This window comes from Myotis nattereri (genome assembly GCF_964212035.1).
Source record: "Myotis nattereri genome assembly, chromosome: X".
Taxonomy (NCBI): Eukaryota; Metazoa; Chordata; class Mammalia; order Chiroptera; family Vespertilionidae; genus Myotis; species Myotis nattereri.
Window position 1 is genome coordinate 106,984,409 of NC_138078.1, and position 26,626 is coordinate 107,011,034.

Here is a 26,626-nt window from a genome sequence, read left to right on the forward strand (position 1 = left end):
TTTGTTCCCCAACTTCATCTGTCCTTGTTTAGCTGGCACAAATGACATTAATTGGGCCTTTGTCCTCTATTTCTCCAGGCCAGAGTGATTTAAACTATGTATTTTCTAGTTATGGAGGAGGGTATAAACCATTTGCTCTTAAGTTTGCTTGGTTAAGGAATATAGGGCCTTGCAATTCACAAGATGGCTGCAAGCTGTCCAAATTGTTTGGATTTTCCTAGCCTCTTACTGTCCTATTTCAGGGTGAGGTCTCAGGGAATCATTAGGGCAGGGTGAATAGTGTGAGCCAGGTTGAGGTGCCCGCTACCAGCTCTGTAGAGGGAGAGCTCAGCAAGGGAACAATGGCCTCTGCCACCACTTCTGTCTCAGAGAAAGCTGCCCCTCCAGCTTTTACCCTGAAGCCAGTATGCCCCTGGCACCTTTTGAGTTGCTGCCCCACTGCTGGAGCTCAGAGTGTATGAGTCTGAGTAGGTCAGTGCACGGGCTTTTTAAGAGGATCACCTGGGACTTCAGCAGCAGATCATCTCACTAAGTCACAATCCCTGCTGCTTTTTAATTTATTCTTATTTTTAAAAATTTCTTTATTGATTAAGTTATTACATATGTGTCCTTATCCCCACATTACCCCACATACCCCCCACTCATGCCCTCACCCCCCCATTGTCTGTGTCCATGGGTTAGGCCTATATGCTTGCATATAAGTCCTTTGGTTGATCTCTCTCCCTTACCCCACCCTCCTCTACCTTCCCTCTAAGGTTTGACGGTCTGATCGATGCTTCTCTGTCTCTGAATCCGTTTTTGTTCATCAGTTTATGTTGTTCATTATATTCCATAAATGAGTGAGATCATGTGATATTTATCTTTCTCTGACTGGCTTATTTCACTTAACATTCTCCCTGCTGGTTTTTACAGCTTGACGTATGGGGGACTTCTCTTCCTGACATTAGAGCTCTGGGCTGGTGTGAGACTGGGATCATTGCTCCTCAGGAGGAAACCCTGCAACTGAGATATCTCTCCCGATTTCATCTGCCACATATGGATATGTGACCAGCCTGTTCAGTGTCTCTCCCCCTCCTTCCACTCTCAATGTGACTTCTGTATTCCTTAGTTATAGCACATCTGTTCAGCTAGATTTCAGAAAGTTCAGAATGATGGTTGTTCTGAAGTTGTAATTTTGATGTGGTTGTGGGAGAATGCAATTACTACATTTACCTACTCCTCCATCTTGACTGAAAGCCCATATTTTAGTTTTGGATATTTCTATTGACATACCTCAGAGATTCTTTCCTCAGCCATATCCACTCTTTGATATCCCATCAAAGACATCTTTTATTTATATTATAGTGTTTTTGACCTCTAGTGTTTTTTTCTTAGACTTTCCATTTCTCTGCTTATATTACTCATCTGTTCTTACATGCTGTCTACTTTTTGCATTAGAGCCCTTAGTATATCAATCATAGTTGTTTCAACTTCCCAGTCTTATAATTCTATCATCCTTATTTTATATATATATATTTATGTTTATTTTATTATTTGTTAATCTGCACTGGAGGATTTTTTTTTCTATTGATTTTTTTAGAGAGAGTGGAAGGAAGGGGGAGAGACAGAGAAGCATTGATGTGTGAGAGACACATTGATTGGTTGCCTCCTGCATGCTCCCAACCAAGGCCAGAGATCGAGCCTGCAACCAAAGTATGTGCCCTTGACCAGAATTGGAACTGAGACATTCAGTAATGGGCCGATGCTCTAACCACTGAGAAAACTGGCTAGGTCAATATACTTTTGTTTAGGTCTTAGTGTTTTAGTGAGCTTGTACCTATAGATTGTGAACTTCATATGTGCTTCTCCTCACCACTACCTTAGGTGGGACTGGAGGGCTGGAGTGGTTGGAGTCCAGTATTTCCTTTCTCTTATGTGAAAGGCTAAATGAGGCTGGAGCTTAGTATTTCCTTTCTTCCATGGAAGGCCAAAGTCTGCTTGAATTTGGACTGGGGTGCCTGGCCAGCCTCAGTGAGGGGCTTAGGGCTGTTTTGAGGGGCTTAGGGCTGTTTTTAGGCTGGCCACAGCCCATTCAGGGTGGGGGGGTCCTGCTGGGGTGCCTGGCCAGCCTAGGTGAGGGAGTGATGGCTCTTTGCAGGCTGGACACAGCTCCTTCAGGGTAGGGGTCCCCATTGCGGTGCCTGGCCAGCCTGGGTGAGGGGCTGATGGCTGTTTGCAGGCTGGCCAAGCCCCCCAGCAGGGACCTCACCCCATGAGGGTGTGGCCAGCCTGGGTGATGGCCTCATGGCTATTTGCAGGCTGGCCAGGGCCCCCAGCCACCCAAACTCCCAGCAGAGGCTGGCTGGAAGCAGGTATCTGGGGTTTGTTTATCTTCTATAATTGAAACTTTGCTGCCTTCAGCAGAGACTAGAGCCAGCCAGGGCAGGTGGGAAGCTTGGCTTACTCCATCGCACGGGCAACCAAGCCTCCTGCTTGCTCCAGCTCCGTGGCTGCTGGCCGCAATCTTGATTGGGTTAATTTGCATATAGTCACTCTGATTGTCTTGTGGGTGTAGCTTGGGGCATAGCAAAGGTATGGTTAATTTGCATGTTTCTCTTTTATTAGATTAGATTAGCTAATCTAAAATTAACAAGTTGAAAAGGCTTGGGTAGTATTAGTATATGGGTTTATTGTTATAGTACTTTAAAATGGTATATATATCCAACATGAATACCACCAGGAGGTCCCTCTCCCTTGGGCTCTGTTTAGGGGCTCTGTCCAGGTGGGGTAAGGCCCACAAAACAATAAATGTGATAGACCACATAAACAAATGGAAGGATAAAAAACACATGATAATATTGATAGATGCAGAAAAAAAGCATTTGATAAAATCCAGGACTCATTTACGGTAAAAACTCTCAGCAAAGTGAGAATAGAGAGAACATACCTCAACATGATAAAGACCATATATGAGAAACCCACAGCTAACATTACACTCAATGTGGAATAACTAGAAATGTTCCCTTTAAGATTGTGAATAAGACAGGGATGTCCACTTCAACACCTTTATTCAAAATAGTACTGGAAGGCCTAGCCACAGTAATCATACAGAAAGAAGAAAGAAAAGGCATCCAAATTGAAAACGGGAAAGTAAAACTGTCATTATTTGCAGATGACATGATATTATATAAAGAGAACACTAAAGATTCCACCAAAAAACTCCTAGAACTGATAAATGAATTTAGTAAAGTAGCAGGATACAAAATAAATATCCAGAAAATCAGTTGCATTATTGTTGTTGTTGTTAATTCTCACATGAAGATATTTTTTCCATTGATTTTTACAGATAATGGAATGGAAGAAGGGAGGGATGGAGAGAGGGAAGGAAGGGGAGAGAGAAAGAGAGAGGGAGAGGGAGAGAGAGAGAAGAGAGAGAAACATTGATTGGTTGACTCCAGCACAGGATTGAACCTGCAACCCTGCAACTCATGTATGTGCCCTTGACTGGGAATTGAAACCCCAACCCTTTAACCCTTTGTTGCATGGGCTAATACTCTAACCACCTAGCAACACCGGCCAGGCTAGTGCTCTCTCTCTCTCTTTTTTCTTGATTAACCCAGCCAGGGAGTTATCTGTAATATGTTCTGGAAAGTATTAAGGACTTGGAAGAGAAATTGCTTTTAGCTTTTTCACTGAGAATGAGACTTTAACTTGATATGAAACTGTATTAGAAGGCCATAGTAAATCAAAACAGCATGGTTCTGGCAAAAAATAGATAGATGGAACAGAATAGAGAGCTCATAAATAAATCTACACCTTTATGGTCAGTTAACATTTGAAAAGGAGACAAAAACATACAATGGACTAAAGATACTCTAACCAATAAATGGTGTTGGGAAAATTGGACAGACACGTGCAAAAAATGAAACTAGACTACCTTCTTACACTGCATACAAGAAAAAACTCAAAATAGGTTAATGTCTTAAATGTTAGACTTGAAACCATAAAAGTGTGGTTTTAATCTATAATAATAAAGTGCAATAAGCTAATTCGACCAAACAGCCAAAAGACCTTCTGGACATCATTCTGGACGTCCTTTCGGACAAAGCCACCACGGTGGAGGCAGAGGTGGTTAGGGGCGATCAGGCAGGCAGGCAGGCAAGCAGTTAGGGGCAATCAGGCAGGCAGGCGAGTGGCTAGGGGTGATCAGGAAGGCAGGCAGATTAGTTAGGGGTGATCAGGCAGACAAGAGAGTGGTTATGGGTGATCAGGCAGGCAGACTGGTTAGGAACCAGAGGTCCTGGATTGCGAGAGGGATGTCTGACTGCCAGTTTAGGCTCGATACCCTGGGCTTGGGACTAAACTGGCAGTTGGACATCCCTGAGGGGTTCCAGATTACGAGAGGGTACAGGCCTGGCTGAGGGACCACCCCCCATGCACGAATTTTAGGCACTGGGCCTCTAGTTAGGTTTTAATAAGCTGTATCTGAGACCCAAAATAACAACTTAAGCAAAAAAAAAAAAAGTTAATTAAGAAACAGGTAGTCTGGGTAGGTGAAATTCATAAATGTACTGGGAACCCAAGTTTGTTACATTCTATTGCTTCTTCAACATATATCTACCACCTCATGGTCCAAGATGATTGCCTGACTGCTCTAAGTTACCAGGTTGGTAGAAAAGTTGAAGAATAATGCACCTCCTCTCTTTTAAGGACACTTCCCAGAAGTTGAATATAATACTACCACTTACTTTTACATGGCCAAATCTACCTGCATGGGGGGTTAATTAATATAGTATTTATTGGGGGAGCAATATGTACAACCAAAATTTATGGTTATAGTACTGAGAAGGAGAAGAGGAAGAGTTATCAAAGGATATCTGTGTAAAATTTTCTAGAGGAGGGAATTTAGATTTTTGCCTCAGGATGCCAACCTATCCTTGCATCCAAAACCCACAAATGAATTCCATAATTTGTGATAACTTGGCTGATATTTGAAGATTAGAAAAAATGGGAGAGCAGCCATCTGGCTTGTTCAGAATAGCACCCATCTACCTATTTCACCTTGCCTTAATTGAAATTCTCTAAAAATGGCTCTGTCCTTTCTATTGTTGTTCTTCCAGAACAAGGCCAAACTAGATCATACCCATTCCAATTCATGAAACTGGAACTCTGCATTAACCATTTATATTTTGATATTTTTTCTTTTTCTGTGTTGTTTAAGGTACTACAAATGTGTCCTTATCCCCACATTGTCCCCACATCCCCCCAGTCCTGTCCTTAACCTCACCCCCTGTTGTCTGCGTCCATCGCTTCTGCTTATATGCATGCATACAAATCCTTTGGTTGGTCTCTCCCCGTTATCCCCACTCTCCCCTATTTTTCCCTCTAAAATTTGAGCATCTGAACGATGCTTATCTATCTCTAGATATGTTTTTGTTCTTTGGTTTATGTTGTTCGATATAATCCACAAATTAGTGAGATCATGTGATATTTATCTTTCTCTGAACTGGCTTATTTTGCTTAGCATAATGCTCTCCAATTCCATCAATGCTCTCCAATATCATCCACCAAATGATAAGAATTCCTTCTTTTCCACATCAGTGTAGTATTACATTGTGTAGATGTACTACAGTTTTCTAATCCACTCATCTGCTGATGGGCTCTTAGGCTGATTCCAAATCTTAGCTATTGTAAATCGTGCTGCTATGAACATAGGAGTGCATATATTCTTTCTGATTGGAGTTTCTAGTTTCTTGGGATACATTCCAAGAAGTGGGATCACTGGGTCAAATAGGAGTTCCATTTTTAGTTTTTTGAGGAAACTCCATACTGTCTTCCACAGTGGCTGCACCAGTCAGCATTCCCACCAGCAATGCACAGAGGTTCCTTTTTCTCTGCATCCTCGCCAGCATTTGTCATTTGTTGATTTGTTGATGATAGCCATTCTGCCAGGTGTGTGATGGTACCTCACTGTCGTTTTGATTTGCATCTCTCAGATGATTAGTGACTTTGAGCATGTTTTCATAGGTCTCTTGGCCTTTCTTATGTCCCCTTTTGAAAAGTATCTATTTCAGTCATTTGGCCATTTTTTGATTGGATTCCTTATCTTCCTTTTGTTAAGTTGTATGAGTTCCCTGTAAATGTTGGAGATTGAACACTTATTGGAGATGTCGTTGGCTAATATGTTCTCCCATGAAGTAGGTTTTCTTGTTGTTTTGTTGATGGTTTCTTTTGCTGTGCAGAAGCGTTTTATTTTGATGTAGTCCCATTTGTTTATTTTCTCTTTAGTTTCCATTGCCTTGGGAGCTGTGTCAGTAAAGATATTGCTTCTGCATATATCTGAGATTTTTCTGCCTGTGGATTCCTCTAATATTTTTATGGTTTCCCATCTTACATTAAGTTCTTTATCCATTTTGAGTTTATTTTTGTGTATGGTGTAAGTTGGTGGTCTAGTTTCTTTTTTTTTTTTTTTTGCATGTGTCTGACCTAATTTCCCAACACCATTTATTGAAGAGACTTTCATGACTCCATTGTATGTTCTTGTCTCCTTTGTCAAATATTAATTGAGCATAGTGGTTTGGGTTGATTTCTGGGTTCTCTATTCTATTGATCAATATGTCTGTTCTTGTGCCAGTACCAGGCAGTTTTGAGAACAGTGACTTTGTAATATAGCTTAATATCTGGTATTGAGATCCCTCCTACTTTGTTCTTTCTCAGGATCACTGCAGCTATTCGGGTGTTTTTTTGTTTTGTTTTTTTCCAGATGAATTTTTGGAGAGTTCTTTCTAGATCTGTGAAATATACCTTTGTTATTTTAATGGGGAGTGCATTGAATTTATAGATTGCTTTGGGTAGTATGGACATTTTAATGATGTTGATTCTACCATGCCATGAACATGGTATATTCTTCCATATGTTTATGTCTTCCTCTATCTCTTTTTCAACATGTTGTAGTTTTCTGAGCACAGGACTCTTACCTCCTTAGTTAAGTTTATTCCTAGGTATCTTAATTTTTTGTGTGCAATGGTAATTTGGATTTTTAAAAAAATCTCTCTGTAAGTTCACTGTTGGTGTATAAAAATGCCATAGATTTCTTGGCATTAATTTTGTATCCTATTACATTGCCGAATGCATTCATTAAGTCTAATGATTTTTTGATGGAGTCATTAGGGTTTTCTATGTACAGTATCATGCCATCTGTGAATAATGACGATTTTACTTCTTCTTTTCCAATTTGGATGCCTTTTATTTCTTCTTCTTGTCTGATCTCTTTGGTTAGCACTTCCAGTACTACGTTGAACAGGAGTGGTGAAGGTGGGCATCCCTGTCTTGTTCCTGTTCTAAGGGAAATGGTTGTAGTTTTTGCCCATTGAGTATGATGTTGGCTATAGATTTGTCATTTAAGGCTTTGATTATGTTGAGGTATGTTCCTTCTATTCCCACGTTGTTGAGCGTTTTTTATCAGAAAAGGGTGTTGGATTTTGTCAAAAGCCTTTTCTGCATCAGTGGATATGATTATGTGATTTTTATCTCTCAATTTGTTTATGTGATGTATCATCACGTTTATTGATTTGTGGATATTGTACCAGCCTTGCATCCCTGGAATAAATCCCACTTGGTCTTGGTGTATGATCTTTCTAATGTAATGCTGGATCCAGTTTGCTAGAATTTTGTTGAGGATTTTAGCATCTATGTTCATCAGGGATATTGGTCTATAATTCTTTCATTGTGGTGTCTTTATCTGGTTTTGGGATTAAGGTAATGCTGGATTCATAGAAAGAGCTTGAGAGTGTGCCCTCCTCTTGAATCTTTTTGGAATAGTTTGAGAAGGATTGGCTTTAGTTCTTCTTTGCATGTTTGGTAAAACTTCCCTGTGAAGCCATCTGGTCCAGGGCTTTTGTTTGCTGGAAGCTTTTTGATTACTGTTTCAATTTCGTCTGTAGTTATCGGCCTATTCAGGTTTTTTATTCTTCCTGATTTAGTCTTGGAAGCTTGTATTTTTCTAGGAATGTGTCCATTTCGTAGAGGTTGTCCAGTTTCTTGGAGTAGAGTTGTTTGTAGTATTTTTTTTTTTTTACAATCTTTTGTATATCAGTGGGGTAAGTTGTTATTTCACCTCTTTCATGTCTGATTTTGTTTATTTGGGTTCGCTCCCTTTGTTTCTTGGTGAGCCTGGCTAGTGGCTCATCAATCTTGTTAATCCTTTCAAAGAACCAGCTCTTGGTTTCACTGATCTTTTGTATATATTTTTTTGTCTCTATGTCATTTACTTCTGCTCTGATCTTTATTATTTCCTTCCTTCTGGATACTGTGGGCTTTTCTTGGTTCTCTCTTTCTAATTCTTTATGTTGAAAGGTTAGATTATTTATTACCAGTTTTACTTGTTTTTTGAGGTAGGCCTGTAGAGCTATGAACTTCCCTCTCAGGACTGCTTTCATTGTGTCCCATAGGTTTTGGATTGTTGTGTTTTCATTGTCATTTGTTTCCAGGATGCTTTTTATTTCTTCTTTGATCTCTTTGGTAACCCAATAGCATGCTATTTAACCTCCAAGTGTTTGATTTTTTTTCATTCTTTTATTGTAGTTGATTTCTAGTTTTATGCCATTGTGGTCTGAGAAGATGCTTGTTATGATTACTATTCTCTTGAATTTGAAGAGACTTTGCTTGTGTCCTAATGTGTGGTCTATCTTTGAAAATGTCCCATGTACAGTGGAGAAGAATGTATATTCTGTAGCTTTGGGGTGAAATATTCTGAAGATGTCAATTAATTCCATCTGATCTAGTGTGTCATTAAGGATTGCTGTTTCTTTGCTGATTTTTAGAGGATTTATCCAGTGGTGTCAGTGGGGTATTAAAGTCCCCTACTATGACTCTATGACTGTATTGTTGTTGATTTCTCCCTTGAAATCTTACAGAAGTTGATTTATGTATTTGGGTGCTCATGTATTGGGTGCATATATGCTAACCAGAGTTATATCTTCTTTATGAATTGCTCCCTTTAGTATTTTGTGGTGGCCTTCCTTATCTCTTGTTATGGCCTTTACTTTGAGCTCTATTTTTTCAGATATAAGTATCACAACCCCAGCTTTTTCCTCATTTCCATTTGCCTGAAATTTTTTTCCATCCCTTCACTCTCAGTCTGTGTGAATCCTTTGTTATGAGGTGGGTCTCTTGCAGACAGAAAATATATGGGTCACGTTTTCTTTCTTTTTTAAAAAAAATTTTAAAAATATATATTTTATTGATTTTTTTACAGAGAGGAAGGGAGGGAGATAGAGAGTTAGAAACATCGATGAGAAAGAAACATAGATCAGCTGCCTCCTGCACACGCCCTACTGGGGATGTGCCTGCAACCAAGGTACATGCCTCTGACCGGAATCGAACCTGGGACCCTTCAGTCTGCAGGCTGATGCTCTATCCACTGAGCCAAACCGGCTAGGGCATGGGTCATGTTTTCTTATCTATTCATCAACCCTGTCTTTTGATTGGAGCATTTATTCATTTTTCGTTCAATGTTATTGTTGATAAGTACTTGTTTGTCATTATTTCTTTTTTTTATTGCTTAAAATATTACAAAGAGTAGAACATTTGTCTCCTTTCTTTTTTCCCCTTGACCTTCCCCCAACCTCCCCTATCCCCCCAGTGTCTTGTGTCCATTGGTTATGCTTATATGCATGCATACGTGTCCTTTGGTTAATGTTTGTGTTTCTTCTTGCCTTTCTGTTTCTTCTTTATACAGCAGTCCCTTTAGCATTTCTTGCATTGCTGGCTTGGTGGTAATAAACTCTCTTACCCCTTTTTTGTCTGTGAAGCTCCTGATTCCAACTTCAATTTTGAATGATAGCCTTGCTGGGTATAGTAATTTTGGATTCAGTCCCTTGCTTTGCATCACTTTGTATATTTTATTCCATTCCCTTCTGGCCTCATGTGTTTCTGTTGAGAAATCCATTGATATTCTAATAGGAGATCCCTGTAGGTAACTTTCTGTCTCTCTCTGGCAGCCTTTAATATTCTTAATTTGTTGTTGGTGTTTGCCAATTTAATTATGATGTATCTTGGTGTCGGTCTTTTGGGGTTCATTTTGTTTGGGATCCTATGTCCTTCTATGACTTGCGTAGATTTTTTCTTGCCAATATCAGGGAAGTTTTCTGTCATTTCTTCAAACAGGCTTTCTATTCCTTGTTTCTCTTCCTCTCCTTCTGGTACCCCTATTATGCAAATGTTGTTTAGTTTCATGTTGTCCCGAAGCTCCCTTAGGTTCTCCTTTTGCTTTTTAAATTTTCTTTCCAGTTGCTGCTGTGTTTGTGTGTTTTTACTTACCTTGTCTTCTAATTTGCTGATGCGGTCCTCAGTCTCTTCCATTCTACTGTTTAAGCCTTCCATTGTGTTCTTTATTGCAGCTATGTCATTCTTCATTTCCTCTTGGTTCCTTTTCATGTTGGTGACATTCTCATTAAGCTCCTTATATTTGTCATTGAGTTGTGTGTATTTGTCATTGAGTTGTGTGTATTTGTCATCCAGCCATTTGAGCACCCTTATAACTAGTACTCTGAATTTTTTCTTTGACATGTTGCTAGCCTCAATTTCATTTAACTCCCTTTCTGGTGATCTCTCTTTTTCTTTCCTTTAGGGATTGCTTTTTTGTCTTTCCATGTTTTGCTGTAACATTTTAATTGTAGATCTGCTTGCTTTGCTACCCAGGTTTTTTTTGGGATGGTGCTACTGGTGTGATCTCTCAGGTCTCCTGGGCTTGGTAATCTAATGTAGCTCCCTACTTGAACTATTTGGTTTCTCTTGATGTAGGCCTGCGAGCTGGAAAGGCACAACTGAGGTGTCTAGAATTCAGTAGCCATGGAGAGGGGTATCCCAATTTTTTCTGTCTTATGTCCTTGGTTGAAATCGCGCGTTCCCAGCAGGAACTCACGGTGTCACCCAGTAGCCATCTGTTGGGGTAGTGGGCCTCAGGAAGTCTGTGCTCTGGAAAGTCATGACTGTGGTGTCCAGCGTTCTGTAGTTGTGGGGTGGGCAGACTCAGCTTTTGCTGCTGCTTCTATGATTGGATACACGTGCTCCCAGTGATGGCTCACAGGGGCACCTATGGTGCATTTGCTAGCAGGGTGTACTAACACACTCTGAAGGGCCCTGGTGCTGAAGCCACACGATTGTGGTGTCTGTCGGCAGGTATCCTAGAAGAGGGAATTCAGAGTTTCTACAGCCTAACAGTGCGTCTCTGTTTGTATAAGTGTGCATCCAGCAGGGTTCACAGTGGTGCTCAAGGGCTGCCTGTGGAGTGGTGGGCTTGGGAGGTCTGCGTGCTGGAAAAGCGTGCAACTGTAGTGTCCAAATTTCTGCAGCTGTGGCGTGGGAAGACTCAATTTTTGCTTCTGCGCCTGTGGTGGCAGCCCACAGGAGCACCCATGGTATGTTTGCCAACACAGCACACTGAAGGTCTCTGAAAGGCCCTGGCACTGACGCTGTACAATCGAGGTGTCTGTGGGCAGGTATCCAGGATGAGTGAATTCAGAATTTCTACTGCTAGGGGGAGTGTGTCCCTGTTTGTCCAAGATTGCACCCAGTGGGGGCTTACAGCAGCTCCCAAGAGCGCCCTTTGGATCAATGGGCTTAGGGGGCCTGCTTACTGAAAATGTGTAACTGTGGCAGTGTGTTTGCTGTACAGAGATCTGATGCTCTATGAGGGGCCCTGGCACTGAAGTTGCGCAGCTTGGGTGTCTGTGGGAAGTTATTCAGGAAGAGGGACTTCAGAATTTCTACTGCGGGGCAGCACATCCTTGTTTGTCCAAATTAACACCCAGAGGGGGCTCACATGGCTCCCAAGAGCTGCCTATGGAGTGGTGTGCCCAGGGGTCCTGTGCCCTGGAAATGTGTCTGTGGTGTCTGGAGAACTGCTGCTGCAAGGGAGGAAGTTGCACTTACTGCTGCGGGAGCCAGGCACCTTTGGAGATGGAAGTCCCAGGGTCCGTGGTTCTGCAGGTGGGCAGCAGAATTTTGGCTGGAATGGCTGCCAAGTTGCGGGCAGTGTCTAAAGCCTGTCTGGGTGGTGGTGCTGTTGAGTTCCTAGAAGCAGCCACTCTCCCCTTCAAGATGGTGTGGGCTCCATGCCCGAGTCCCACAGTCCGGGGAGTTCCTGTAGCGGTGGTAGTCTCTCCCTGTCCCAGAGAGCCTGGTCTGCCAGCCCTTGCTGCTCCTGTCGGATTTAACTGTCCCTCCCTCACTAACACACACCCCACACACATCTACACACTCTCCTTTCATCCCCTCACTCACTCACTTCCTCTCCCTCACCTCTGTCCTGCCAGCTGCCATCCCCCCCCATATTTTTATATTTTATATAAATTTACATAATTTTGTGTTGACTGCTATAAAAACAGAAGAACATAAAGCATTTATTTTATAAAATTAAATTAGGACATATTTTAGAGAAACTAATTTAAAACTAAAATAAAAATGACCTAAAAGAAGTATGTTGAATTTTTTCTTTCTGATCATGCATTCTCTAGTCACACATTTCATAAACATAGGGCATTATAGATTTAATACATTTTTTGGTTGCTCTGTACTTTTCAATTATAGTTTCCTTTCATTTGGAATTACACCATATTTTCCAGGGTCAAATGAATAAGTGGTATGTTGTATTTGTGAAATATACCACAGATCATTGATCTATGACACCATAATTAAGAAGTCAGTACATATAAACTACCATCATATTTTGCTGAAAACATGATCTTTTTTCCCTTTATTGAATAAGATATTACAAATGTGTCCTTATCCCCTCAATGTCCCCTCATCCCCCCAATCCTGCCCTCACCCTCACCCCTTGTTGTACACATCCATCATTTATGCTTATATGCATGCATACAAGTCCTTTGGTTGATCTTTCCCCCTCACCCCCATCGTCCCCTGCCTTCCCTCTGAGTATTGAGCATCTGATCGATGCTTCTGTCTCTACATCTGTTTTTGTTCATCGGTTTATGTTGTTCATTATAATCCACAAACGAGTGAGAGCATGTGATATTTATCTTTTCTCTGACTGACTTATTTCACTTATCATAATGCTCTCCAGCTCCATCCATGCTGTTGCAAATGGTAGGAGTTCCTTCTTTTTTACAGCAGCATAGTATTCCATTGTGTAAATATGCCAAAGTTTTCTAATCCACTCATCTGCTGATGGGCTCTTAGGCTGATTCCAAATCTTAGCTATGGTGAATTGTGCTTCTATGAACATAGTGGTACATATATCCTTTCTGATTGGTGTTTCTGGTTGCTTGGGATATATTCCTAGAAGTGGGATCACTGGGTCAAATGGGAGTTCCATTTTTAATTTTTTGAGGAAACTCCATACTGTTCTCCACAGTGGCTGCACCAGTTTGCATTCCCACCAGCAGTGAACGAGAGTTCCTTTTTCTCCGCATCCTCGCCATAATTTGTCATTTGTTGATTTGTTGATGATAGCGAGTCTGACAGGTGTGAGATGGTACTTATTTGTCGTTTTGATTTGCTTCTCTCAGATGATTAGTGACTTTGAGCATGTTTTCATATGTCTCTCAGCAACATGTATGTCCTCTTTCAAAAAGTGTCTATTTAGGTCCGTTGCCCATTTTTTTATTGGGTTGATTATGTTCCTTTTGTTAAGTTGTATGAGTTCCCTATAAATGTTGGAGATTAAACCTTTATCTGAGATATCATTGGCAAATATGTTCTCCCATGCTGTGGGTTTTCTTGTTGTTTTGTTGATGGTTTCTTTTGCTGTGCAGAAGCTTTTTATTTTGATACAGTCCCATTTGTTTATTTTCTTTTTAGTTTCCATTGCCCTAGGAGCTGTGTCAGTGAAGAAAACCTTTGGCATATATCTGAGATTTTGCTACCTGTGGATTCCTCTAATAATATTATGGTTTCCCATCTTACATTTAAGTCCTTTATCCATTTTGAGTTTATTTTTGTGTATGGTGTAAGTTGGTGTCCTAGTTTCATTTTTTTTCATGCGTCTCACCATATTTCCCAGCACCATTTATTGAAGAGACTGTCTTGACTCCACTGTATGTTCTTGCCTCCTTTGTCAAATATTAATTGAGCATAGTGGTTTGGGTTGATTTCTGGGTTCTCTATTCTATTCCATTGGTCTATATGTCTGTTCTTGTGCCAGTACCAGGTAGTTTTGAGAACATTGACTTTGTAGTACAGCTTGATATCTGGTATTGAGATCCCTCCTACTTTGTTCTTTCTCAGGATCGCAGCTGCTATTCGTTTTGCTTTTTTTTTTTTTTATTCCAGATGAATTTTTGGAGAGTTCTTTCTAGATCTGTGAAATATGTTGTTGATATTTTAATGGGGAGTGCATTGAATCTATAGATTGCTTTGGGTAGTATAGACATTTTGCTGATGTTGATTCTACCATGCCATGAACATGGTATGTTCTTCCATATGTTTATGTCTTCCTCTATCTCTTTTTTGAATGTCCTGTAGTTTCCTGGGTAGAGGTCGTTTACCTCCTTGGTTAAGTTTATTCCTAGGTATGTTCATTTTTTTTGGTGCAACTGTAAATGGGATTTTTTTAAAAAAAATTCCCTTTCTGCAAGTTCACTATTGGCATATAAAAATGCCATAGATTTCTTGGCATTAATTTTGTATCCTGCTACATTGCCAAATTCATTTATTAGGTCTAATAAATTTTTGATGGAGTCTTTAGGGTTTTCTAAGTACAGTATCATGTCATCTGCGAATAATGACAATTTTACTTCTTCTTTTCCAATTTGGATGCCTTTTATTTCTTCTTCTTGTCTGATCGCTTTGGCGAGCACTTCCAGTACTATGTTGAACAGGAGTGGTGAAGGTGGGCATGCCTGTCTTGTTCCTGTTCTCAAGGGAAATGGTTGTAGTTTTTGCCCGTTGAGTATGATGTTGGCTGTAGGTATGTCATATAAGGCTTTTATTATGTTGAGCTATGATCCCTCTATTCCCACTTTGCTGAACGTTTTTATCAGAAAAGTGTGTTGGACTTTGTCAAATGCCTTTTCTGCATCTATCGTTATGATTATGTGATTTTTGTCTCTCAACTTGTTTATGTGATGTATCACGTTTAATGATTTGTGGATATTGTACCAGCCTTGCATTCTTGGAATAAATTCCACTTGGTCATGGTGTATGATCTTTCTAATGTAATGCTGGATCCAGTTTGCTAGAATTTTGTTGAGGATTTTAGCATCTATGTTCATCAGGGATATTGGCCTGTAATTCTCTTTCTTTTGGTGTCTTTATCTGGTTTTCAGATTAGGTTAATGCTGGATTCATAGAAAGAGCTTGGAAGTGTGCTTTCCTCTTGATATTTTTGGAATAGTCTGAGAAGGATTGGCTTTAGTTCTTCTTTGCATGTTTGGTAAAACTCTCCTGTGAAGCCATCTTGTCCAGGGATTTTGTGTGCTGGAAGCTTTTTGATTACTGTTTCAATTTCATCAGTAGTTATCGGCCTATACAGGTTTTTTTATTCTTCCTGATTTAGTTTTGGAAGCTTGTATTTTTCTAGGAATGTGTCCATTTCATTGAGGTTGTCAAGTTTGTTGGAGTAGAGTTGTTCATAGGATTTTTTGACAATCCTTTGTATATCAGTAGGATCAGTTGTTACTTCACCTCTTTCATTTCTGATTTTGTTTATTTGGGTCCTATCTCTTTGTTTCTTGGTAAGCCTGGCAAGAGGTTCATCAATCTTGTTAATCCTTTCAAAGAACCAGCTCTTGGTTTCATTGATCTTTTGTATTATTTTTTTCATCTCTATATTGTTTATTTCTGCTCTGATCTTTATTATTTCCTTCCTTCTGGATACTGTGTGCTTTTCTTGTTGCTCTCTTTCCAACTCTTTGAGTTGTAGGGTTACATCATTTATTGCAAGTTTTTCTTGTTTTTTTTGAGGTAAGCCTGTAGAGCTATGAACTTCCCTCTCAGGACTGCTTTCATTGTGTCCCATAGATTTTGGATTGTTGTGTTTACATTGTCATTTGTTTCCAGGATGCTTTTTATTTCTTCTTTGATCTCTCTGGTAACCCAGTCATTGTTTAATAGCATGTTATTTAGCCTCCAAGTGTTTGATTTTTTTTTCAATGTTTTTATTGTAGTGGATTTCTAATTTTATGCCATTGTGATCTGAGAAGATGCTTGTTATGATTTCTATTCTCTTTAATTTGAAGAGACTTTGCCTGTGTCCTAAGATATGGTCTACCTTTGAAAATATCCCATATGCACTGGAGAAGAATGTATATTCTGTAGCTTTGGGGTAAAATATTCTGAAGATGTCAATTAAGTCCTTCTGATCTAGTGTGTCATTTAGGGTTGCTGTTTCTTTGCTGATTTTTTGTTTGGAGGATTTATCCAGTGGTGTCAGTGGGATATTGAAATCCCCTACTATGACTCTATTGCTATCCAGCTCTCCTTTGATATCTTCCAGATATTGTTTTATGTATTTGGGGGCACCTGTATTGGGTGCATATACGTTTACCAGAGTCATATCTTCTTGTTGAATTGCTCCCTTTAGTATTATGTAGTGGCCTTCCTTATCTCTTGTTATGGCCTTTACTTTGAGGTCTATCTTGTCAATATAAGTATTGCAACCCCAGCTTTTTTCTCATTTCCATTTGCCTGAAAATTTTTTTTCTATCCCTTCACTTTCAGTCTGTGTGAATCCTTTATTCTGAGGTGGGTTTCTTGCAGACAGCAAATATATGGGTCATGTTTTCTTATTCATTCAGCTACCCTGTGTCTTTTGATTGGAGCATTTAATCCACTTACATTTAATGTTATTATTGAAAAGTCCTTGTTTGTGGTCATTTTTATTCTTAATGTTTGTGTTTCTTCTTGTCTTTCTGTCTCTTCTTTTTACCGCAGTCCCTTTAGCATTTCTTGCATTGCTGGTTTGGTGGTAATAAACTCTCTTAGCTCTTTTTTGTCCATGAAGCTCCTGATTCCGCCTTCAAATTTGAATGATAGCCTTGCTGGGTATAGTATTCTTGGATTTATTTTCTTGCTTTGAATCACTTCGTATATTTCATTCCATTCCCTTCTTGCCTGGTGTGTTTCTGTTGAGAAGTCAGCTGATATTCTAATAGGAGATCCCTTGTAGGTAACTTTCTGTCTCTCTGGCAGCCTTTACGATTCTTACTTTGTCGTTTGTGTTTGCCAATTTAATTATGAATTGTCTTGGTGTTTGTCTTTTGGGGTTCATCTTGTTTGGCACTCTATGTGCTTCTTGCACTTGTGTAGTTTTTTTCTTGCCAGTATCAGGGAAGTTTTCTGTCATTATTTCTTCAAACAGGTTTTCTATTCCTTGCTTCTCCTCCTCTCCTTCTGGTATCCCTATTAAACGAATGTTGTTTCGTTTTGTGTTGTTCCAAACTTCCCTTAGGCTCTCCTCTTGCTTTTTAAGTTTTTTTTCCAGTTGCTCCTGTGTTTGTGTGTTTTTTCCTACCTTGTCTTCTAATTCGCTGATGTGGTCCTCAGCCTCTTCTAGTCTTCTGTTTAAGCCTTCCATTGTTTTGTTTATTGCAGCTTTGTAGCTATGTCGTTCTTCATTTGCTCTTGGTTCCTTTTCATGTTGGTGACATTCTCATTCAGCTCCTTATATTTCCATTGAGTTGTGTGTATTTGTCATCCAGCCGTTTGAGCATCCTTATAACTGTTACTCTGAATTCTTTCTCTGATATGTTAGTAGCCTCAATTTCATTTAACTCCCTTTCTGGTGATTTCTCTTTTTCTTTTCTTTTTGTATTGCTTTTTTGTCTTCCCATGTTTTGCTGTAATGTTTTAATTTGTAGTTCTGATTGCTTTTCTACCCAGTTTTTTTAGGGTTTGGTGCTACTCGTGTGACCTCTCAGTTCTCCTGGGCTTGGTAGTCTAGTGTAGCTCCCTACTTGAGCTATTTGGGTTCTCTTGATGTAGGCCTGCGAGCTGGAAAGGCACAACTGAGGTGTCTAGAAGTCCGCAGCCATGGAGGGGGTCTTCCAATTTTTTCTGTCTTATGCCCTTGGTTGAAATCATGCGTGCCCCGCAGGGACTCACAGTGGCACCCGGGAACCATCTATTGGGGTGGTGGGGCTCTGGAAGCCTACGTTCTGCAAAGCGTGACTGTGGTGTCCAGAGTTCTGTAGTTGTGGGGTGGGCAGACTCAGCTTTTGCTTCTGCCCCCATGGTTGGATATATGTGATCCCAGCGGCAGCTCACAAGGCACCTGTGGTGTGTTTGCCAGCTGGGTATACTGACACATTCTGAAGGGCCCTGGCACTGAAGCCACTGGATTGCAGTGTCTGTGGGAAGGTATCCCAGAAGAGGGAATTCAGTGTTTCTACAGCCCAGCAGTGCACTCCTCTATGTTTAAGTGTGTGACCAGCAGGGCTCTCAGTGGGGCCCCAGGGCTGCCTTTGGAGCGGTGGTCTTGGGAGACCTGCACGCTGGAAAAGCATGCACCTGTAGTGTCCAGAGTTCTGCAGCTGTGTGGTGGGGAAACTCAGTTTTTGCTGATGCACCTGTGGTGGATAGGCTGGTGTTCCCAGTGGCAGCACACAGGAGCACCCGCAGTGAGTTTGCTAGCGCAGGTACAGTGAAACACTCTGAAGGGCCCTGGCACGCTTAATCAAGGCGTCTTTGGGCATGTATCCAGGATGGGTGAACTCAGAATTTCTAATGCCCAGGGGTGTGTGTCCCTATTAGTCCAAGATAGGACCCAGCAGAGGCTCACTGTGGCTTCCCAAAGTGCCCTGTGGATAGATGGGCTCGGGGGAAGTGAGCAACTGTGGCAGTGCAGTTCACAGGCACTGAACTCTGATGCACTTTGAGGAGCCCTGGTGCTGAAGGGCCCTTTCACTGAAATTGCGCTGCTGGGTGTGTGTAGGCAGTTATTCAGGCAGAAGGAATTCAAAATTTCTACTGGGGGGCAGTGCACCTGTGTATGTACAAAATCACACCCAGCTGAGGCTCACAGTGACTCCCACGAGAAGTCTATGGAGTGGTACGCCTCGGAGACCTGTGCTCTGGAGAGGCACGAATGCGATGTCAGAGGTCTGCTGCTGGGGAGGGGGAGGCTGCACTTACTGCTGTGGGTGGGTGCGGTGCTCCTTTGGAGGTGGAGATCCCAGCGTCTGAAAGTCTGCTGGTGTGGCTACAGGATTTTGCCTGGAGTGGCTGCTGGGTCAGGGGCGGGAAGTATCCCAGGCCTGTCTGGGTGGTGGTGCTGATGAGTTCCTAGAAGAGGCTGCTCTCACATTTAAGATGGCTTGGGCTCGGTGCCCGAGTCCAGCAGTCTGGGGAGTGCCGCAGACGTGGTAGTCTCTCCCTATCCCAGAGAGCCTGGTCTGCCAGCCTCTGCTGCTCCTGCCAGATTTAATTGTCCTTCACTCACTCACACACACACAACATACACATCCACTCACTCTCCTTTCATCCCCTCACTCACTCACTTCCTATCCCTCACCTCTGTCCTGCCAGCTGCCATCTTTTTTTCTGAAAACATGATCTTTAAAATCAATAATATTTAGCATATCCAATGAACACAAGACACTGGGAGGGTTGGGGTGACCGGGGGAAGATTGATGGGGGGGGGGGGGAAAGAGGTATGTGCTACTATTTGTAATACTTTAAACAATAAAATAAAAAAATAACAAAATAAAATCAATCATATTTGATTTAAAATTACTGAACTATATTTCCTTTGTTTTAAAAGAAAAGGGATAAAGACTATATATATTATGATCAACCTTAACCTGAGATTTTTTTTTTTTGCTCCTCTACCCCATATCACCACTGATGTTGTAATATAGGTAAAATAAAAAATTATATAATCTAAGTCAAGATGCTTAAACTTGGTATGTTGTTTTCAGTGACATTGTTTTACTTTGTGTGAAATTTAGAGCTTATTTTAACTGACCTTTGGATCTGTAATATTTTCTGGAAAGTATTAAGGGACTTGGAAGAGAAATTGCTTTTAGATTTTCACTGAGAGAATGAGAATTTAACAACTCATTATGTCTATCACTGAAACTTTGACATGTCACCTTGCAAAATTTAAAAAAATAAAATTTGAAGGCTTTTTATAAGTTGTAATAAGAGAGAGTACTGGGGCATTTTGATAATTGTTCTTACTAACATAAGAAATTTTAGTTATAATACATGTTTTTTTCTAGTAACATCTACACTCAAGTTCTGTAAAATAAACCAGTTTTTTTGGAGTGTGTGTGTGAGAGAAAAAGAGAAAGAGAGAGAGAGAGAGAGAGAGAGAGAGAGAGAGAGAGAGAGAGAGAGAAAGAGAGAGAGAGAGAGACTCTAAAAGAGCTTTATAGAGCAAAACATGTGACAAGTCCTAAAAATGAAATCTGCCAAACAATGCTATAAAATGTGTGGGAAACTATTCATTACATTTAATGAACTAATTTTTACTGAAGGCCTACTCTGTGCCAGACCCTGTTCTAGATAGAGTGGAAACAGGATCATAAATAAAACAGAAAAAAAAATCTTCCTTGCAGCTTATATTCTATTGGGAAGCTATATTTAAATCCCAGGATGATTATTTATGGGTGTTTTTATTTTCAGATTTTCATGGAAAATGTAATTAGATATTAATTTTTAAAAAACAGATCATGGTGAAAGAGGGAGAACTCTAATGCATTTTTTGAAGCTAACATAACCCTGATATATCTTGCCAAATATAGCACAGGAAATTTAAAAGATGTTTTACTTAAAATTTAAAAAGTCTAACATAAAACACTAAGCAAACAAAATATGAACAATATTCAGAAGTAAATATCACCCATTATAACTTATTCCAGAATGTCAGGATGACAACATTGATAAATCTCTTAGTATATCATATCCATAGATCAGAATGAAACTAAGTTATAAGATTATCTCAACAGATGTGCAAAAGAGACATTTGCTAAATTTCAACACCCATTTCTGAATTAATAAAATGAAGCATCATTTTTTAAAAAACCTAAGCATGAAAAATAGGTCATTAACATTATGATAATCAGATGAAAACAATAACGGACATCACCCATATCAGTGACACACTGGAGACATCGTAATCAAAATCAGGATCAAGACAATCATTCTTTATCACACAATTTTTTAATAATGTTATAGAAACTCCAGTGAATGCAATAAGAAGTATCTGCATAGAAAATCTTAAAGATACTACATTTAAAAATCTTAGAACTAATGAGAACATTTACTAAAGTGCCTGTATATATAGTAAATAAACAGACTAAAGAGCTTTCTTATATGTACACTGATAATAAATAGTTAGAAAATATAGTAGGAAAACAAGACCATTTAAAATGGCAACAATATACAATATATACAGAAAACATAATACAAAACTGGCTGAAGAAAGTTACAAAACTTTTCTGGGAGAGATACAAGATTTATGTAAATATAGAAGAATAACATGTTCCTGGACAGAAAGACTAAACAGGACAAACAAGCCAAGTTTTTCAAAATTCAGATGTAAGTTTATTGTAATTCAGATTAAAATCCCAATAGGATTTTTGAAACTGAGAAAATAATTTTAACATTCATCTGGAAGTTTTCAAACACTAGACAGCCAAGAAATTTTTGAACAACAAAAAATAAAGAGAGGATACTTCCTTATACAAAAATGTATCAAAGAAACACTTTGTGGTACTAGAACAGGAATATTAGACATGGAAAGAGACTGGAAAACTCAGAACAAAGATGAATATTCTTTTTCAAAATATCTTTTTTCAATTACAGTTTACATTCAATATTGTTTTGTATTAGTTTCAGGAGTACAGCATAGTGGTTTGACAATTACATACTTTACAAAGTGTTGTCCTGGAAGAGTAGTTAATTTAGAGAGAACTTCACCAGCATAAAAAGGACATGGAAACCATAAAAAAGGACCGGTCAGAAATGAAGGATACACTAACTGAAATGAAGGATAATTTATAGGGAGTCAACAATATAGCAGATGAAACTGAGAATCAAATCAGTGATTTGGAATATAAAGAGGCAAAAACACCCATATAGAATAGCAAAAAGGAAAAGGAATCCAAAAAATGAAGATAGTGTAAGGCTCCTCTGGGACAACTTCAAGTGTGTCAACATTTGCATTATGGGGGTGGCAGAAGGAGAAGAAAGAGAGAGAGCACAGGAAATTGAAAACATATTTGAAAAAGTAATGACACTTTCCTAATCTGTTGAAGGAAATAGACTTACAAGTCCAGGAAGCATAGAGAGTCCCAAACAAGATGAACCCAAGGAGGCCCACACCAAGACACATCATAATTAAAATACCAAATGTTAAAGACAAAAAGGGAATCATAAAAGCAGCAAGAGAAAAGCAGTTACCTATAAGGAAGTTCCCACAAGTCTGTTAGCTGATTTCTCAACAGAAACTTTGCAGGCCACAAGGGAATGGAAATAAATATTCAAAGTTATAGGAAAAAAAAAACCAACACAACAAAACTAAATAAAAACAAAGTGATGAAAAGCAAGGACCTACAACCAAGATTACTAGACCCAGCAAAGATATCATTTAGAATTGAAGGACATTAAAAGAGGTTCACAAACAAGGAAAAGTAAAGGAGTTCATCACTACCAAACCATTAATTATTATAAGAAATGTTGAAGTTTCTTCTTTAAGAAGGAAAACCCCATCAGTATAAATAAAATGGCAATAAATACATATCTATCAAAATATGGGTCAAACAAACAAACAAAATAAAATAAGAAGCAGGACAGAAACAGACTCATAGTTACAGAAAATATTTTGACAATTGCCAGATGGGAGGGAGTTTGGGGGGATGGATAAAAAAGGTGAAGGGTTTAAGGAGTACAATTGGTTGTTACAGAATAGTCACGGGTATGTTAAGTACACCATAGGAAATATAGTCAATAATATTGAAATAACTATGTATGGTGTCAGGTGGGTACTAGATTTATTGGGATGATCACTTAACCAGTTATATAATGTCTAACCACTGGGGTGTATACCTGAAATTGATATAATGTTGTATGGCAACTGTAATTAAAAAATAAAAAAGATTTAAATAAAAAAAATAAAAAAGTGTTTGCTCTGATATTTCTAGTACCCACCTAGCATTATACCTAGTTATTACAATGTTATGGGCTATATTTACTATGCTGTGCTTTACATCCCTATCACTATTTTGTAACTACTAATTTGTACTTCTTAATGTCATTACCTTTTTAACCTTGTTCCCTAAACCCCCTTCCCTCTGGCAACCATCAGTCTGTTCTCTGTACAAAGATGAATATTCTTTAAAAAAATATTTTTATTGATTTCAGGGAAGAAGGAATAGGGAGAGAGATATAAACATCAATTATGAGAGAGAATCATTGATTGGCTGCCTCCTGCACACCCTCTATTGGGGATGTAACCAGCAACCTGGGCATGTGCTCTGACCTGGAATTGAATCATGATCTCTTGGTTCATAGGTTAATGCTCAACCACTGAACCCCGCCAGCTAGGACAAAGATGAGTATTCTAATAGAAGATTAGTAAGCACATGAAAAAAGAAGAAAAAAATTTGCAAAGACAACAACCATAACAATAAATAATGCCTAACCTAATTAGTAACCAAAGGAACAAAAATTAAAATAAATTGACTAATATTTTAAGATATTATCCTCAGTGATGATGAGTGTGGACACTCATTCTACTAATAGGTTCAAATTTTCTCAAAATCAATATAGCAAAATATATATCAAAAACCTTAAAATTTTCATATCCTAGTAATTTCATACAAGGAATCAATCCTAAGAAACTATTCCAAGATGAAGCTAGAGATTCACATCAGAATGGCCACCTCTTGTTGCTTAAGTAGTGACAAAATGGGAGGTTTTGAAGTAGCTATACAGGACATCAAATACTCAAATGTTTAACACATGATGTTACATGAAGAAATTAGTATGTAAGACTTCATGATCCCAATTTAACACACACACACACACACACACACATACACACACACACACATACACACACAACCAAGAGTGAGAACACCAGGGAGAAGAATAGAAAGATGGAAAGAAATTTATTACAAGGTTACCAATGGTAAACTCTGGATGATGGCATAAAGAGAGATTTTATGTTCTTTTTAATAATCTGGATCCTAAGAATCTACCATCCACTTTAATAGATATTAAGATTTGCTTGATTCTTTTTTCTTTTTCAAAAAAATCTTTATTGTTGAGAGTATTACAGATGTCCCCCTTTTTTGCCCCCATAGCCCCTCTCTCCCAGGTTTCTGCCGCACCCCAGGCCTTCACCACCCTATTGTCTATGTCCATATGCAATAGATATCTTACCTAATAATAGACAAACATGTAAATTGACCATCCTTCTGCTACACCCACCAGCCAATCAGAAGAGTATGCAAATTAACCCAACAAAGATGGCAGTTAATTTGCACACACTGGCACAGAGCAAAGACTTAAGGCTCTGGCTGGAGCAGCAAAGACTGAAGGCTATTTCCTCCTCCCCTTCTTCTTCTTCTTCTTCTTTTTCTTCTTTTTCTTCTCCTTCTTCTTCTTCTTCTTCTTCTTCTTCTTCTTCTTCTCCTCCTCCTCCTCCTCCTCCTCCTCCTCCTCCTCCTCCTCCTCCTCCTTCTCTTCCTCCTCCTCCTCCTCCTTCTCCTTCTCCTTCTCCTTCTCCTTCTCCTTCTCCTTCTCCTCCTTCTCCTTCTCCTTCTCCTTCTCCTTCTCCTTCTCCTTCTCCTTCTCCTTCTCCTTCTCCTTCTCCTTCTCCTTCTCCTTCTCCTTCTCTTTCTTCCTCTTAAAGAATACCCTTCAGCATTTCATGCAATGCTGGTTTGGTGGTGATGAATTCCTTTAGCTTTTTCTTTTCTGTGAAGCTCTTTATTTGACCTTAAATTTTAAATGATAGCTTTGCTGGGTAGAGTAATCTTGGTTATAGGTCCTTGCTTTTCATCACTTTGAATATTTCTTTCCATTCCCTTCTGGCCTGCGAAGTTTCTGTTGAGAAATCAGCTGACAGTCATATGGGGGCTCCCTTGTAGGTAACTAACCGCTTTCCTCTTGATGCTTTCAAGATTCTCTCTTTGTCTTTAACACTTGGCATTTTAACTATGATGTGTTTTGGTGTGGGCCTCTTTGGGTTCATCTTGTTTGAGACTCTCTGTGCTTCCTGGACTTGTAAGTATTTCTTTCACCAACTAGGGGAAGTTTTCTGTCATGATTTCTTCAAATAGGTTTCCAATACCTTGCTCTCTGTCTTTATCCTCCTTCTGGCACCCCCATAATGTGAACATTGGTACACTTGAAGTTGTCCCAGAGGCTCCTAACACTATCTTCATATTTTTGTGTTATTTTTTGCTTCCTCATATTGAAAATTGATTTGATTCTTAGAATCCTCTACTCTACTGTTGAATCCCTGTGAATGGCTCTTTATTTCAGTTAGTGTATGCTTTATTTCTGACTGATCCTTTTTCATGTCTTAGAAAGTCTCACTAAGATCCTTGAAAGTCTCACTAATTACCTTGAAGTTCTCTTTAAGTCTCTTAAAGCTCTCATTAAGATCCTTTAGCAACTTTATAACCACTGTTTTGGATTCTGTATCCAGTAGTTTGCTTGCTTTTGTTTCATTTATTGCTCTTTTTGGAGAGTTCTTCTGTTATTTTATTTGTGACATGTATCTTTGTCTTCACATTTTGGCTGCTTCCTTGTGTTTGTTTCTATATATTAGGTAAATCTGTTATGTCTCCTGGAATTGGTAGAGTGGCCTTGTATAGTAGGTGTCCTGTAGAGCCCAGTGGCTCAGCCTCCCCAGACACCTGAGCTGGGCACTCTAGGAGCACCCCTGTGTGGGCTGTGGGCACAGTCTTGCTGTAGTTGAGCCTTGATTGCTGTTGGAATCACTGGGAGGAGTTGACCTCCAGGCCATTTGGCTGTGAGGATCAGCTGCTTCGACAGTGGAAGAGCTGTTGTGCAAGAGACACCACTATGGAGTATGACTTGCCTCAGTGGGGCTTTGGTGCTCACTTGAATCTGCCCCTTGAGTGTGTTGCTTGTAGATGTGTAGAGTTGTAATCTGCTATGGCCTGAAGCTGTACACTGGGTTCACTTGGCTCTGGGGCCTCTCAGGAGCTGAAAAGTCAGCCACTGCCTGGGACCACCTGGCAGGAGCTACAGAACTATTTATATTGGGCTTTGAAGTTCCCAGGTGAGGCCAAGCTGTGAAACATGACAGGCTGGTGCTAGTGCCAGGTCTTAGGCCTCTTTTTGATAGGTGTGGGGGGCACATTGCTGCTTGTTTGAGATATTTTTAGGAAAGCCTGGAGCTAGACACAGGACAGGCCATTCATATGGAAAAGCCTCTGTAAACAACCTGAGTGGGGCTACAAGTTGGATGAGGTAGGGTCTCAGGGAATCACCAAGGTAAAGTAAAGAGTGTGGGCCACATTGATGGAAACTCAGATAAGGCTGCCTGTCAGCTCTGTGATGGGGGAGGTCCCAGCACAAGAACAATGACCCCTGTGAGCAGTTCTGTCTGGGAGAAAGCTGCCCTGGACTTCTTGCCCAGATGCCAAAGAATTCAGGTCCTCTCCGTATGTTCCTAGTACTCCTAATGCTGCTGACCAGTGGTGGA